The sequence below is a fragment of the Arachis hypogaea genome, chromosome 3 (assembly GCF_003086295.3).
Source record: "Arachis hypogaea cultivar Tifrunner chromosome 3, arahy.Tifrunner.gnm2.J5K5, whole genome shotgun sequence".
Taxonomy (NCBI): Eukaryota; Viridiplantae; Streptophyta; class Magnoliopsida; order Fabales; family Fabaceae; genus Arachis; species Arachis hypogaea.
The window spans coordinates 103,787,891-103,803,213 of record NC_092038.1 but is presented as its reverse complement, the minus strand read 5'-3'; the positions used below and the strand labels follow the sequence as shown (position 1 = coordinate 103,803,213).

General features: G+C 37.1%; 1 non-coding gene across 1 annotated transcript; it reads right to left on the bottom strand.

The window, feature by feature from the left end:
• Positions 1-13,532: 13,532 nt before the first annotated feature.
• Positions 13,533-13,636, bottom strand: LOC112793195 (small nucleolar RNA R71). The gene has a single exon (XR_003197901.1). It is a non-coding gene; the product is annotated as a small nucleolar RNA R71 (small nucleolar RNA).
• Positions 13,637-15,323: the final 1,687 nt, after the last annotated feature.

Here is a 15,323-nt window from a genome sequence, read left to right as displayed (position 1 = left end):
TAGGTAACATTCCTTCTCCTTGCCTTGTTTAAATTTCAATAAATTGGCATATGATCACATTCTAAGTTTGGTGTTGCCTTGCAAAAAATTATTTTCAATCTTTTTGGATGATTGCAACAAATCAAAAATAAAAGTGACACACCAAGATTCTAAGTTTGGTGTGCCACTTATTTTCTATGCAAATCATTCAAGCAACACTACTTGTTTGCATAATCATAATGCCTCTGTAGTTTTATTTTTCTCTTTTAATTTGACACTTTCTCATTCTACTTGCTTTAGTCATTTTTCTGTTTTTAAATGCTTTCATTTAGTTTGCTTATTAACTGTTTTTGTTAATACATCACCAAGACATCCTTATTCATGATAGACTCTTGGCTTGGTGATTGTATTTAACATATAACAGTCTCCTTTGTTGAGTTTTAGTTCAAATAAATTGACATATAGTTGAATTCTAAGTTTGGTGTTGCTATGCAACAAAATTTGGTTCCAATCCTTACAAGATACTTGCATTAATTCCAAGTGAAAGTGTCACACTAAGTTTGGTGTGCCACTTATTCTTTATGCAAAGTATCATGCACACCCTCTTATTTTTGTAACCATAATGTCTCTGTTTTCTCTATGCCTTTATATCTTTAATTTTGTTTGCTTAAAACACATGTACTACTAACATTTCATTGTGTAAGACATTCATGATCCATCTTAGCCCCATAGCCATTGTTCTAATTGTTGCTTGAGGATGAGCAAGCATTCTGAGTTTGGCAAGGGAAAGGGAAGAATAAGAGGAAAATGACAACAATAGAGAAGATGGACTACAAGGTTGTAAAGTTCCTTTTCCTCTCCTTTGTTTCCAGCACTCTAAATTGCATGATTGTCTTTATATTCTTTGTATGCATGTGTGGTATAACTAAGCATAGCTTGAATTTTGATTGAAACATGGTGCTGTGACATTATAAATACCAACTTGAATTCTGTGAGTTCAAAAGCAGTAAATCATCATGATCATAAACAAACAAGGAATTAAAGAAGAGTTTAGCATGTGCATACAAGTATTGGAAAGCTAGTATGATTAATTGTTGCTCAATTGCATTAGATTTTATTTAATTGAAGTTTTCATCTAGAACATTTTATCTTTTGAAATCATGAAAACCTTGAAAGAAAAAAAAAGTAAATGCAAAAAAGGGCAAGAAAAGAAAAAGGAAAAGAATGAGAAAGCTGAAGGCTCTGAGTACCAATGGTAATATATTTGTTAAGTGCTTGTGGTGTTTATGTATCAAGCCAAATGCTTGAAAACAAAACACTTAGAAGTCAAGGCTAGGCTCAAGTGTAAAAGCACTCCCTCAAAGCTCAAGGCTCTGAGCATCAATGATTAGAGAGTTAAGAAAAGAAACAAATGAGCTTAATGAAGTCCTCTAATTAAATTCTTGTGGTGCTTATGTATCAAGTGGTAATACTTGAAAACAAAGCATTTAGAAGTCGTAGCTTTGTTATTAACTCATGGGGCAAAGCACCCAAAAGGAGAAGCAAATAATAAAAAATATTAAATGCTTGTTTCAAGGAAGAATTATAAGGAAAAGATTTCATAAATTGAGTTAGATGGAAGCATCAATCATTTATATTTCTTTTGTGATTGTAGCATGCATAGAAAACTAGCTCGCCATGAACATTAAACTTGCTATTCTTCTTACCTTGGATTGTCAATCTTTATTGCATGATTCTTTTCTTGCTTGGGGACAAGCAAGGTTTAAGTTTGGTGTCGTGATGACATGTCACCATGTCATGTTTTTCTATGCTTTTTCATACAAGAAATTGATGATTAGTGCTTAAATATTGCATTCTTTTGTGCTTAATTGGAATATTTTCTTGATCTTTTAATTTTATAAATCTTGTAGGAAATAAGAAGAAAAAGAAGCAAAGAAGTACAAAATAAGCTAAAAAGGAGAAAAAAAGAGCTTTGGGGCACACTTTGAAGTTGGGACACACTTTGGAGCCTTAGGCCACGCTTTTAAAAGCGTGGCCCATGACCAAATCAAAGGAGAATAGGCAATCAGCACACAATGTTGCGCTCTTGCCAAGAGCAGAGCATTATCGTGATGCAAAGTGAGGTTGGAAGCAAATTTTCGCTAAGTTAAATTTGGGGCGCTCACAGCATGACCATGCCTCTTTCAAAGGGCTATAACCTGAGCTACAGATGTCCGATTGATGTGCTTCCAGTTGCGTTGGAAAGCTGACATTCAGAGCTTTCCAACGATATATAGCAATTCATATTTGACGTACAATTGAGGCATGAGTGAAAGGTATCTTTAAAGGCAAAAAATAAGCGAAAATAAACCAAAGTGCTTCCACCAAGGCTCGAAGAGGGAGACACAAGGAAACCAAGGAAGTAGCGCTCTCAAGGAGAGCAGAGTGCTCTCACCCAAAGAAAACACAAGAAAATTGGCGTGAAGTGCTTTCACCAAGGCTTGAACCTGGTACCTCACCAAGGAAGCAAGGATGCTCCGCTCCCCACAAGAGCAGAGCACTATCCTGATTGCTACCCAACCTTGGCGTGCAACAAAAGGATCCCCACACAAGGCACCAATGCTCCACTGTCCACAAGAGCAGAGCATCCTACTGGGAGCAAACACTCATGGGCCAAAATTCAACCAAAATTCCATTTAAGTTCAATTCCTCACCAAATTGAATCAAGGCTAGCCAAACCCATTTCTCCTCAAATCCAAAGCAAGCTAAGCCCATTATCATCACTAAAAGGCACAAGAACAAGCTAGAATTTGGATTTTCATTTAATTTGTTTTTTATTTCAATTTTATTTTATTTTGTAAAAAACCTATATGAAGGCATCATTCTCATTTTCATAGGAGGCTGGCTCCACTAGGGAGCATTAGGAGTAGTAGAGAGCTCTCTCTTTAGTTTTTCTTTTTCGAGTTTGAATCTTGGGTGGAGAATTGAAGGAATTCTATTTCATTCCCCCTCTGAGATTTCTTTTTTTTACTTGCTGCATAATTCAGTGAATTAAGGATTGAATTTGAGTTTTCATTTGCTGCTTCCATTTTTCTTTCTTCTTCAATCTATTTGCTGTTAGATCAAGGAAGGAATTGAGATCTAGACTTGTTTTCTAGTCTCTTGACCCCTGAGATCTTTACTCTTTTGGTGAGAGTCTGCAATTTAAGTTTGGTTCATCTGATGTTTGCTTTGCTGTTTAGATCTGCTACATTTTATTCCATCTACTACTTCTCTGATTGAATGCATCCTGAATTTTCTTGTTTAACTTTGAATCCCAGCTCCCAATTTACTTTCCTGCACCTTAGTTCCTCTGTGCTTTACATTTGAGCTACTGTGATATGAATATAATTTTCCTGCACTTTAATTTCCCTCTCACTTGTTCTCAAGATCTCTTTGATTACTTGCTTCATTACTTTCTTTAATTTCCAGCACCCAGCCCCCCTCTACTTCTCATGCAATTTACTTTTCTTGCAATTTAAGTTTCAGCTATTTTACTTTCTTGCACTTTAAGTTTCTGCAATTTTACTTTCTGCACTTTAATTTTTCTTGCTATTTACTTTCTATTGGCTACATTTCACATATTTCACTTCAATGTTAGCTTGACTAAACTAATCACCCACTAAAATTGCTTGATCCATCAATCCCTGTGGGATCGACCTCACTCTTGTGAGTTATTACTACTTGATGCGACCCGGTACACTTGCCGGTGAGTTTGTGTTGGATTGTTTTCCACACATCAAGTTTTTGGCGCCGTTGCCGGGGATTGATTAGATCAACAATGATTAAGTGGGCGAGAAGTCTAGATCAAGCATTTTCTTTGTTTTTGTTCTTTGTTTTAAGTTGATAGCAAGGTGTTTGAGTTATTGCCTCACTAAGAAATTCTTTCTCTGTGACATGAATTTCAATTTTCATTAATGTTGCATTTTACAAAATATAGAAGTAAGGTTGTTCTCCATGGTCTTCTGTCTCTGATCAATAGAGTGTAGCAACTCATCATTGGAAGATGAAGAGGGGTAAGTGATCTGAGGGGTCTGTTGAGATGCTTGGGACTGCCTTAGATGAGGTGCTCTGTAAGTCTGGTTCTGGTTCTGCTGTTGATAGGTAGGATTCAGCTGATACTGGTTCTGTTGATTGTTGTTATTATTCCACCTCTGATTTCCTTGGCCGTCTCTGCCTCCTCTATTATAGTTGTCCCTCCAACCTTGGTTAAAGTTCCCACCTTGGTTATAGTTGCCTTGTTGATAGTATCCTTGATTCGGGCGGTCATAGAAATTATGAGTAGCTGCCACGGTGTTGTCTTCATGTTGGAGTTGTGGACATTCATCAGTGTAATGGTTATAATCAGCGCATATTCCACATACTTTCTGAGGAACCTGTTGTTGGCTATGTTGTGGTGAATGGGGCTGAGATTATTGCTGGCCCAGATGTATCTACTTCAGTAGGTTGGTCATCTCACATATTGATTGTGTGAGAGCATTATTCTCTTTACTAGAGAAAACCTCTGCCACAACCTTAGGGTGGTTGTTCTTGTTTTGCTTGTGAGTCTGAGCAGACTCAGCCAGGTCGGTGATCAGTTGCCATGCTTCATCTGTGGTCTTGTACTTTTTCAGAGAACCATTGCTTGCACCATCTAATGTAGTCTTATCTTGAGGCTTCATGCCTTGTGTGAAGTTACCGATCAACACCAACTTGTCAATCATGTGGTGGGGGCATGCATCTAGGAGATTAGTGAAGCGCTCCTAGTACTCGTAGAGAGTCTCGGATTCGCCTTGGATGATCATTGAAATCTCTTTCCTTAGTATATCAGTAACTTCAGCTGGAAAGTATTTTCTAGGAATTCTCTCTTGAGCGTATCCCAGTTAGTAACAATTTCTTCAGGTTGAGTGTAGTACCACTCCTTCGCCTTTCCCTCAAGAGAAAACGGGAATGCTGCCAGCAGAATAGAAGTCTCAGTTGCACCATTACGCATGACAGTAGAACAGGCTGTCTAAAAATCCATGAGGTATTTGAGAGGCTCTTGAGCAGGTAAGCCATGAAACTTTGGCAGTAGATTGATTAGTGCAGTCTTCAGTTCAATATCTGCACCCAGATTTAGATGATGCGCTTGGAAAGGTGGTAGTGTAAAGTCTGGAGCTCCTGCTTCCTGGAGAGTAATCCTCTTGGGAGCTGCCATGTCCTCTGCGCGTAAATCAACCAAATCAGTAGAAAGGGAGCTTGTTTCTTCCTTAAATGATGCTTCAGATTCGCCCTTAGAGAGGACTAACCAACGTCGAGCTTGCCTTATACTTGAAATAGTTCTTTCCATCTCAGGATCAAATGTGGGTAAGCTCGGATCAGGTAGCGAACGCGTCATTCAATGAAAGAAACATACAGCTCATAGTAGCAAACTAAAATAAATTCCAACCAATATATTAGCACACTGTTACAACTTCCCAACAACGGCGCCAAAAATTGACGTACGGAAAAATCACCGATCAAGAGTTTATAGAGAAAGCAAAGTTGCAAGTATAGCTCTTAACCAATGTTAATTATGCGTATCAATTTAGAAGGGGTTGCCACAAAATTTAGAAATAAAATACTGGAGTATGAATCACAGGTCGTCTCCCAACGAGTTGCGGAAAGAGTGCTATTTTATTAATCAGAGATTTTCCAAGAGATTTTTGAGTTTTAGAAACAGAGAAATAAATGATTGAGAATTTATGTAATTTAAATAAAAAAACCTTGACCGGGAGAAGATTAAATGGAAGTTCTATCTCTGTTGAACTCTCTCAAGTGTAATAATAAAAGGGTTGTTATCCTACATAGTTATCCCTTATATAATAAGGGAAAGTCAAGTACTCTCAAACTAATCCTATCGCTTGCGTCCTTATCCTTTCCTAAGAAGGGATTAGAGTCGAAGATAGGAGAATTAGCCAACAACTTCCAATTAATATTAACAATTGAGTATTCCAACTCAAGGTTTTTCTTTTAATCAACTGCCAATCAAGTCAGGGAACTACTCCATTATCATGAATATAACTTTCACAGAATTAAGTGAGGAATAAAAGAAAGACATGATAACTAATAACTAAAATTCAATTAAAAGTAAAAATGGTTCCTTGCATTAATAAATCCCAAAATCATGAACATACTTATCTAAACAGAGTCAATGGGCAATAAAAGAGTAAAGAGTAGAGAGACAAACTAGAATGAGGAAGCTCCAACGGAGGTAATAAATCTTCTCAATATCCAAAGCAAAGAACTAAAACTCTACAACTATGAATGTGAAGAAAACCTAGAGGAAGAAGTAGAATTCTCTTTAGATTCCCAAAACTAAACTAAAATTATGCTATTGAGAATGTGTGTTGAGTATCTGCATGTTCCATTGCTTTAGTCTGTGTTTCTGGGCCGAAAACTGGGTCAAAACACGACCCGAAATTGCTCCCATCGTTCTTTGATAATTCTGTAGATCGCGCATGTCACCTGTTTGCGTCAGTCATGCGTTAGCGTCACTGGTCATTTTGGCGTGTCAGGCGTTCGCGTCAAGAACGCGCTCACGTCATATTGCAGAACTCCAATCCACGCGTACGCGTCAGGCACGCGCATGCGTCATTGCAATTTTCTCCATGTCACGCGCACGTGTGAGCTAGGTGTGCGCATCGCTGCTCACTGGTTATCTCCTTAGTTTCTTGTGTTCCTTCCATTTTTTTGCACGCTTCCTCTCCATTCTTTAAGCCATTCCTGCCCTATAAAGCCTGAAACACTTAACACACGGATCACGACATCGAATGGTATAAAGGAGACATAAAATACACAAATTAAAGACTTTAGGAAGCAAGTTTTCAATCACAAAACAAAATTAGGAAGGAATTGTAAAACCATGCAAATCATATGAATAAGTGGGCAAGGATTTGATAAAAACCACTCAATTGAGCACAAGATAAACCATAAAATAGTGGTTTATCAGTCCATTATAAAGTGTTATATATGGTTGAAAAGCCTTGGATGTCTACTTTGTAATGACACTGAAATCACCTCATTTGGAGTTGTGTAGCTCAAGATATCGTCATTTGAATGATAGGAGGTCAGGCTAGCATATGTCCCAGCGTGCCACGCCAATGCTTTTGCGTACCACGCCCATAGTGGGGCTCAAAATAACTCCTCTGGAACTTAAGCCTGGCGTGCCACGCCTATATCACCAAGTGGCACGCCCATGTTGGAACTGCATTCTTTCAAGTTTGGTGTGCCATGCCTAGAACCCAAGTGGCACGCCCAAGTCACAATTAAGGTTGGCGTGCCACGCCTTCAACATCATGTGGCGCGCCCATGTTGAACTCTTCACAATCTCTCTTGCTGGAATGTTTGCCTGGCATGCCATGCTCAGAACACCAAGTGGCACGCCTATTGATGAGAATAGGCTTGAAAAGCTTGGCGTGCCATGCCCAAAGCTCCAAGTGGCATGCACATTGTTGAGAGTCGGTTCAAAAGCTTGGCGTGCCACGCCCAGAGCTTCAAGTGGCATGCCCAGCTTCACACGCCTAGCTTTATTTGTTATTTCCTTCCCCTTTTATTTCTCTTTTCACCTAAAAATCAACACAAACCCATTTCAAAGCAATGTACCATAATATATATCATTTGGGTCATGAAATTGCATTGATTCAATGAGATTATGCTCTTTTTATGGTCCTTTTAGATAAGAAAAAGGGGTAAATGATGCAAGTCATCACAACACCAAACTTAAAATTTGCTTGTCCTCATGTAAACAAAGAATCATGCAATAGATTTTGACAAACCAAGGTGAGAAGAATAGCAATATTTATGTTCATGGTTGGCTAGTTTCTTATGCATGCTACAATCATAAAAAACATTCAAATGATTGATGCTTTTATCTAGCTCATTTTATGAAATCTTTTTCTTTATGTTCCTTCCTTGAAGCAAGCTTTTAATTCTTTTCTTATCTTAGCTTCTTGGGTGCTTTGCACCATGTGTTGAAAGCTACAACTCTAAATGCTTTATTTTCAAGTATTACCACTTGATACATACCACAAGAATTTAATTAGAGGACTTTTTGCTCATTTGTTTCTTTTCTTTACTCTCTAATCATTGATGCTCATAGCCTTGAGCTTTGAGGGAGTGCTTTGCACTTGAGCCTAGCCTTGACTCTAAGTGTTTTGTTTTCAAGCATTTTGCTTGATACATAAACACCACAACTACTTCACAAATGAATTGTCATTGGTACTCAGAACCTTCAGCTTTCTCATTCTTTCCCTATTCTTTTTCTTGCCTTATTTGCATTTTGCTTCTTCAAGGTTTTCATGATTTCAAAAATTTCATAAAATATCATAGATGAAAACTTCAATCAAACAAATTCAAATGCAATTGAGCAACAATAGTCATGCTAGCTTCCCAATACTTATAAGCTCATGCTAACTTCTTCTTTAATTACCTTGCTTGTTTATGATCATGAAACTAAATTGCTTTGAACTCACAAAAATTTAAGATGGTAGTCATAATGTCATAGCACATGTTACAATTCAGTAATCAAGCTATGCTTATTCACAACACACATGCATACAAGAAAATAGAAGATAATCATGCAATTTAAAATACTAGAAATAAGTAAGAGGAAAAGAAACTTTACCACCTTGTAGTTCATCTTCATTGTTGTTGTCACTTTTCCTCCTATTCTTCCCCTTTCCACACCAAACTTAGAATGATTGCTTGTCCTCAAGCAACAAATAAAACAGTGGTGATGGGGTTTATGATGGGTCGTGAGTGTCTTACACAATGAAATGTGAGTAATGCATGTGCTCAAGCAAGCAAAGATAAGGATACAATAAGGGCACAAGAAGTAAAAATAGAAACAATGTGATTGCATTAATAAGTGGTGTATGCATGGTACTTTGCATGAAAGGTAAGTGGCAACACCAAACTTAGTATGACACTTTCATTTTAGAATGATGCAAGTACCCATTGAAGAATGAAAATTAAATTGTTGCATGGCAACACCAAACTTAGAATGCAATCATATGTCAAATTATTGAAAGTAAACTAAGTAAGGAAAGAAAATGTTACCTACGGTTGGGTTGCCTCCCAACAAGCGCTCTTTTAATGTCACTAGCTTGACATGTTGTTCTCAACTTTCTTCCTCTTTTTCCAATTTGTTAAGATGAATGACCTCAAGAGGAAGGAAGAGCATGTTAATGTCCCCTTATTTGAGTGCCTCCTAGCAAGCTTTCTTTTGTTGTTAGCTTGAGTGAAGTTGATTGTTGGGATAGGGGTGGGATTGCTTTTGGTTGACCTTTTCTTCTTTAAGGATATGGTCCTTTGTTTCTTGGTCACAATCCTCTTTTTAATGCTTTTGCTGATTGCCTTCACTTCTTTGATATCAAGCCTTGGTTATTGTGTGATGGTTGGAGTATCCTCTAACAAGAACTTCTTGGAATGGTGGCTCTCTTGGTATAGGGATCCCTTCTTCTTGCTCTACCAATTTCTCATTTTTACCCTCATTAAGAACTTCTCCACTCCTTGGACTGATGGCATGATATTCTTCCCCTGGACAAGCGAAGACATTGGTTGCTGATGAGCGCATAATTTATACACTTTTTGGCATTGTTTTTAGGTAGTTTTTAGTAGGATCTAGCTACTTTTAGGGATGTTTTCATTAGTTTTTATGCTAAATTCACATTTCTGGACTTTACTATGAGTTTGTGTGTTTTTCTGTGATTTCAGGTATTTTCTGGCTAAAATTGAGGGATCTGAGCAAAACTCTGATAAAAGGCTAACAAAGGACTGCTGATGCTGTTGGATCCTGACCTCCCTGCACTCAAAATGGCTTTTCTGGAGCTACATAAATCGAAATGGTGTGCTCTCAACGGCGTTGGAAAGTAGAAATCCAGAGCTTTTCGGCAATATATAATAGTTTATATTTTATTCGAGATTACATGACGTAATCTGGCGCTCAACGCCAGTTCCATGTTGCATTCTGGAGTCAAACGCCAGAAACACGTCACGGACCACAGTTGAACGCCAGAAACAAGTTACAACTTGGCGTTCAACTCCAAAAGAAGCCTCTGCACGTGTAAAGCTCAAGCTCAGCCCAAGCACACACCAAGTGGGCCCCGGAAGTGGATTTCTGCATCAATTACTTACTTCTGTAAACCCTAGTAGCTAGTCTAGTATAAATAAGACATTTTATTATTGTATTAGACATCCTGGATTGTATTTTTGATCCGGTGATCACATTTTTGGGGCTGGCCATTCGGCCATGCCTGGACCACCATCACTTATGTATTTTCAATGGTGGAGTTTCTACACACCATAGATTAAGGGTGTGGAGCTCTGCTGTACCTCGAGTTTTAATGCAATTACTACTGTTTTCTATTCAATTCAGTTTATTCCGGTTCTAAGATATTCGTTGCACTTCAACATGATGAATGTGATGATCCATGACACTCATCATCATTCTCACCTATGAACGCGTGACTGACAACCACTTCTGTTCTACCTTAGACCGAACGCATATCTCTTAGATTCCTTAATCAGAATCTTCGTGGTATAAACTAGAATTGATGGCGGCATTCATGAGAGTCCGGAAAGTCTAAACCTTGTCTGTGGTATTACGAGTAGGATTCAGGGATTGAATGACTGTGACGAGCTTCAAACTCGCAATTGTTGGGCGTGATGACAAATGCAAAAGAATCAATGGATTCTATTCCGGCATGATCGAGAACCGACAGATGATTAGCCATGCTGTGACAGAGCATTTGGACCTTTTTCACTGAGAGGATGGGATGTAGCCATTGACAACAGTGATGCCCTATATACAGCTTGCCATGGAAAGGAATAAGAAGGATTGAAGGAAGGTAGTAGGAAAGTAGAGATTCAGAAGGAGCACAACATCTTCAAACGCCTATCTGAAATTCCCATCAATGATTTACATAAGTATTTCAATCTTTATTTTTTGTTTATTTATTATTATTATTCAAAAACTCCATAACCATATATTATTTGCCTAACTGAGAATTACAAGATGACCATAGATTGCTTCATACCAACAATCTCCGTGGGATCGACCCTTACTCACGTAAGGTTTATTACTTGGATGACCTAGTGCACTTGCTGGTTAGTTGTGAAGAAAGTGCTGAGTTATAAACGCGCATACCAAGTTGAATGCCATTGTTAGAGATCACAATTTCGTGCACCAAGTTTTTGGCGCCGTTGCCGGGGATTGTTCGAGTTTGGACAACTGACGGTTCATCTTGTTGCTCAGATTAGGTAATTTTCTTTTTGTTTATTTTCAAAAATTTTTCAAAAATCTTTCAAAAAAAATTTTACTTCTGTTTTCGAAAAAAAATATTTATTCTAAATTTTTAAGAATGAATTCTAGTGTTTCATGAAGTATGTTGTAGCCTGGTTGGCTGTAAAGCCATGTCTAAATTGTTTTGAACTGAGGCTTCCTCTTCACATGCTTGAACTATGTATGCTAAAGCTTGGCTGGCTATTAAGCCATGTCCAATTTCTAGATCGGAGCTTTAGACTAACATTGAAAGATTCCTGGAATTCTTATTAAAAATTTTGAATTTCTTATTTTATTTTTCCTATTGTTTTCGAAAAAAAACCAAAAATATACAAAAATCCAAAAAAATTATAAAATCATAAAAATCAAAAATATTTTGTGTTTCTTGTTTGAGTCTAGAGTCAAATTTAAGTTTGGTGTCAATTACATATTTTTAAAATTTATGCATTTTTCAAAAATTCATGCGTATGTTCTTCATGATCTTCAAGTTGTTCTTGGTAAGTATTCTTGTTTGATCTTGATGTTTTCTTGCTTTGTGTCTTTTGTTATTTTTCATGTACATTTTGGCATTCATAGTGTCTAAGCATTAAAGATTTCTAAGTTTGGTGTCTTGCATGTTTTCTTTGCATAAAAAATTTTTCAAAAATATGTTCTTGATGTTCATCATGATCTTCAAAGTGTTCTTGGTGTTCATCTTGACATTCATAGTGTTCTTGCATGCATTCTTTGTTTTGATCCAAAAAGAAAAGAGAAAAACACAAAAATGACGTTTTATTTTTTTCTCTCTCATCATTAAAATTTTTTTCCTTTTTTCTCTCAAAATTTTGAAAATTTGAGTTGACTTAGTCAAAAAAATTTTTAAAATTAGTTATTTCTTGTAAGTCAAGTCAAATTTTCAATTTTTAAAAATCTTATCTTTTCAAAACTTTTTCAAAAATCAATTCTTTTTCATTTTTCTTACTATTTTTCGAAAATTTTTTATTTGAATTTTAAAATCTTTTTCTTATCTTTAATTCATAATTTTCGAAACTTTACTAACAATTAATGTGATTGATTCAAAAATTTGAAGTTTGTTACTTTCTTGTTAAGAAAGGTTCAATCTTTAAATTCTAGAATCATATCCTTTAGTTTCTTATTAGTCAAGTAATCAATTTTAATTTTAAAAATTAAATCTTTTTAATCATATCTTTTTATCATATCTTTTATATCATATCTTTTTTAAAATTTTATCTTTTTTTCAAAATTTTGATTTTAAAATATCTTTTTTATCTTCTTATCTTTTCAGAATTGATTTTCAAATCTTTTTCAACTAACTATTTGACTTTTTGTTTATCCCTTATCTTTTTCAAAACCACCTAACAACTTTTCTCTTTCTAATTTTCGAAAATACCTCCCTCTTTTCAAAAAAAAAATTTCTTTTTAATTAATTAAGTGTTTTAATTTTTAATTTTAATTTTATTTCCCCTTTAATTTTCGAAAATCACTAACTCCTTTTCAAAATTTATTTTCGAATTCTCCCCCTCTCATCTTCTTCTATTTATTTATTTATTTACTAACACTTCTCTTCATCTCAAGAATCTGAACCTATCTTCACCTTTGTGTTTGGATTCTTAACTCTTCTCCTTCTTCTATTCCTTTCTTCTTCTACTAACATAAAGGAATATCTATACTGTGACATAGAGGATTCCTCTTCCTTTTCTGTTCTCTTCTTTCTCATATGACCAGGAACAAGGAAAAAGGCATTCTTGTTGAAGCTGATCCTGAACCTGAAAGGACTCTGAAGAGGAAACTAAGAGAAGCTAAATTACAACAATCCAGAGACAACCTTACTAAAATTTTCGAACAAGAAAAGGATATGGCAGCCGAACCCAACAACAATAATGCAAGGAGGATGCTTGGTAATTATACTACACCTACTTCCAAGTTTGATGGAAGAAGCATCTCAATTCTTGCCATTGGAGCAAACAATTTTGAGCTGAAACCTCAACTAGTTGCTCTAATGCAACAAAACTGCAAGTTTCATGGACTTCCATCAGAAGATCCCTACCATTTTTTAACTGAGTTCTTGCAGATCTGTGAGACTATTAAGACTAATAGAGTAGATCCTGAAGTCTACAGGCTCATGCTTTTCCCTTTTATTGTAAGAGACAGAGCTAGAACATGGTTGGACTCACAACCTAAGGATAGCCTGGACTCTTGAGATAAGCTGGTCACGGCCTTCTTGGTTAAATTCTTTCTTCCTCAAAAGCTGAGTAAGCTTAGAGTCGATGTTCAGACCTTCAAGCAAAAAGATGGTGAATCCCTCTATGAAGCTTGGGAAAGATACAAGCAGATGACCAAAAAGTGTCCTTCTGACATGTTTTCAGAGTGGACCATGTTAGATATATTCTATTATGGTCTGTCTGAGTTCTCTAAGATGTCACTGGACCATTCTGCAGGTGGATCCATTCACCTAAAGAAAATGCCTGCAGAAGCTCAGGAACTTATTGAAATGGTTGCAAATAACCAATTCATGTACACTTCTGAGAGGAATTCCGTGAATAATAGGACGCCTCAGAGGAAGGGATTTCTTGAAATTGATGCTCTGAATGCCATATTGGCTCAGAACAAAATGTTGACTCAGCAAGTCAACATGATTTCTCAAAGTCTGAATGGATGGCAAAATGCATCCAACAGCACTAAAGAGGTATCTTTTGAAGAAGATGCCTATGATCCTGAAAATCCTGCAATGGCAGAGGTAAATTACATGGGGAAAGCCTTTGGCAACACCTATAACCCCTCATGGAGAAATCATCCAAATTTCTCATTGAAGGATCAACAAAAGACTCAACAAGGCTTTAATAATGGTGGAAGAAATAGGTTTAGCAATAGCAAGCCTTTTCCATCATCTTCTCAGCAGCAGGCAGAGAATTCTGAGCAGAGCACCTCTAACTTAGCAAATATAGTCTCTGATCTGTCTAAGGCTACTTTAAGCTTCATGAGTGAAACAAGGTCCTCCATCAGAAATTTGGAGGCACAAGTGGGCCAGCTGAGTAAGAAAGTCACTGAAACTCCTCCTAGTACATTCCCCAGCAATACTGAAGAGAATCCAAAAAGAGAGTGCAAGGCCATTGACATAATCAACATGGCCGAACCTAGAGAGGAAGGAGAGGACGTGAATCCCAATGAGGAAGACCTCAGGGGATGTCTCTCAAGCAAGAAGGAGTCCCTTATTGAGGACTTAAAGGAATCTGAAGGTCATATAGAGACCATAGAGATCTCATTAAACCTCCTTCTGCCATTCATGAGCTATGAAAACTATTCTTCCTCTGAAGAGGATGAGGATGTAATTGGAGAAAAAGTTGCTCAATATCTAGGAGCTATCATGAAGCTGAATGCCAAGTTGTTTGATAATGAGACTTGGGAAGATGAACCTCCCTTGCTCATTGGTGAACTAGATACATGGGTTCAGCAAACTTTACCTCAAAAGAAACAAGATCCTGGTAAATTCTTAATACGCTGTACCATAGGCACCGTGACCTTTGAAAAGGCTTTGTGTGACCTAGGGTCAGGCATAAATCTTATGCCACTCGCTGTAATGGAGAAGCTGGGGATCATTGAGGTACAGCCTGCCATATTCTCATTGCAAATGCCAGACAAGTCAGTAACACAAGCTTATGGATTGGTAGAGGACGTGTTGGTAAAGGTTGAAGGCCTTTACATCCCTGCTGATTTCATAATCTTAGACACTAGGAATGAGGGGGATTAATGCATCATCCTTGGAAGACCTTTCCTAGCCACAGCAGGAGCTGTGATAGATGTTAACAGATGAGAATTAGTCCTTCAATTGAATGGGGACTACCTTGTGTTTAAGACCCAATGGTGTTCTTCTTTAACAATGGAGAGGAAGCATGAAAAGCTTCTCTCAGTACAGAGTCAAACAGAGCCCCCACAATCAAACTCTAAGTTTGGTGTTGGGTGGCCACAGCCAAACTCTAAGTTTGGTGTTGAATCCCCACATTCAAACTCTAAGTTTGGTGCTGGGAGTCTACAACATTGACCTGAT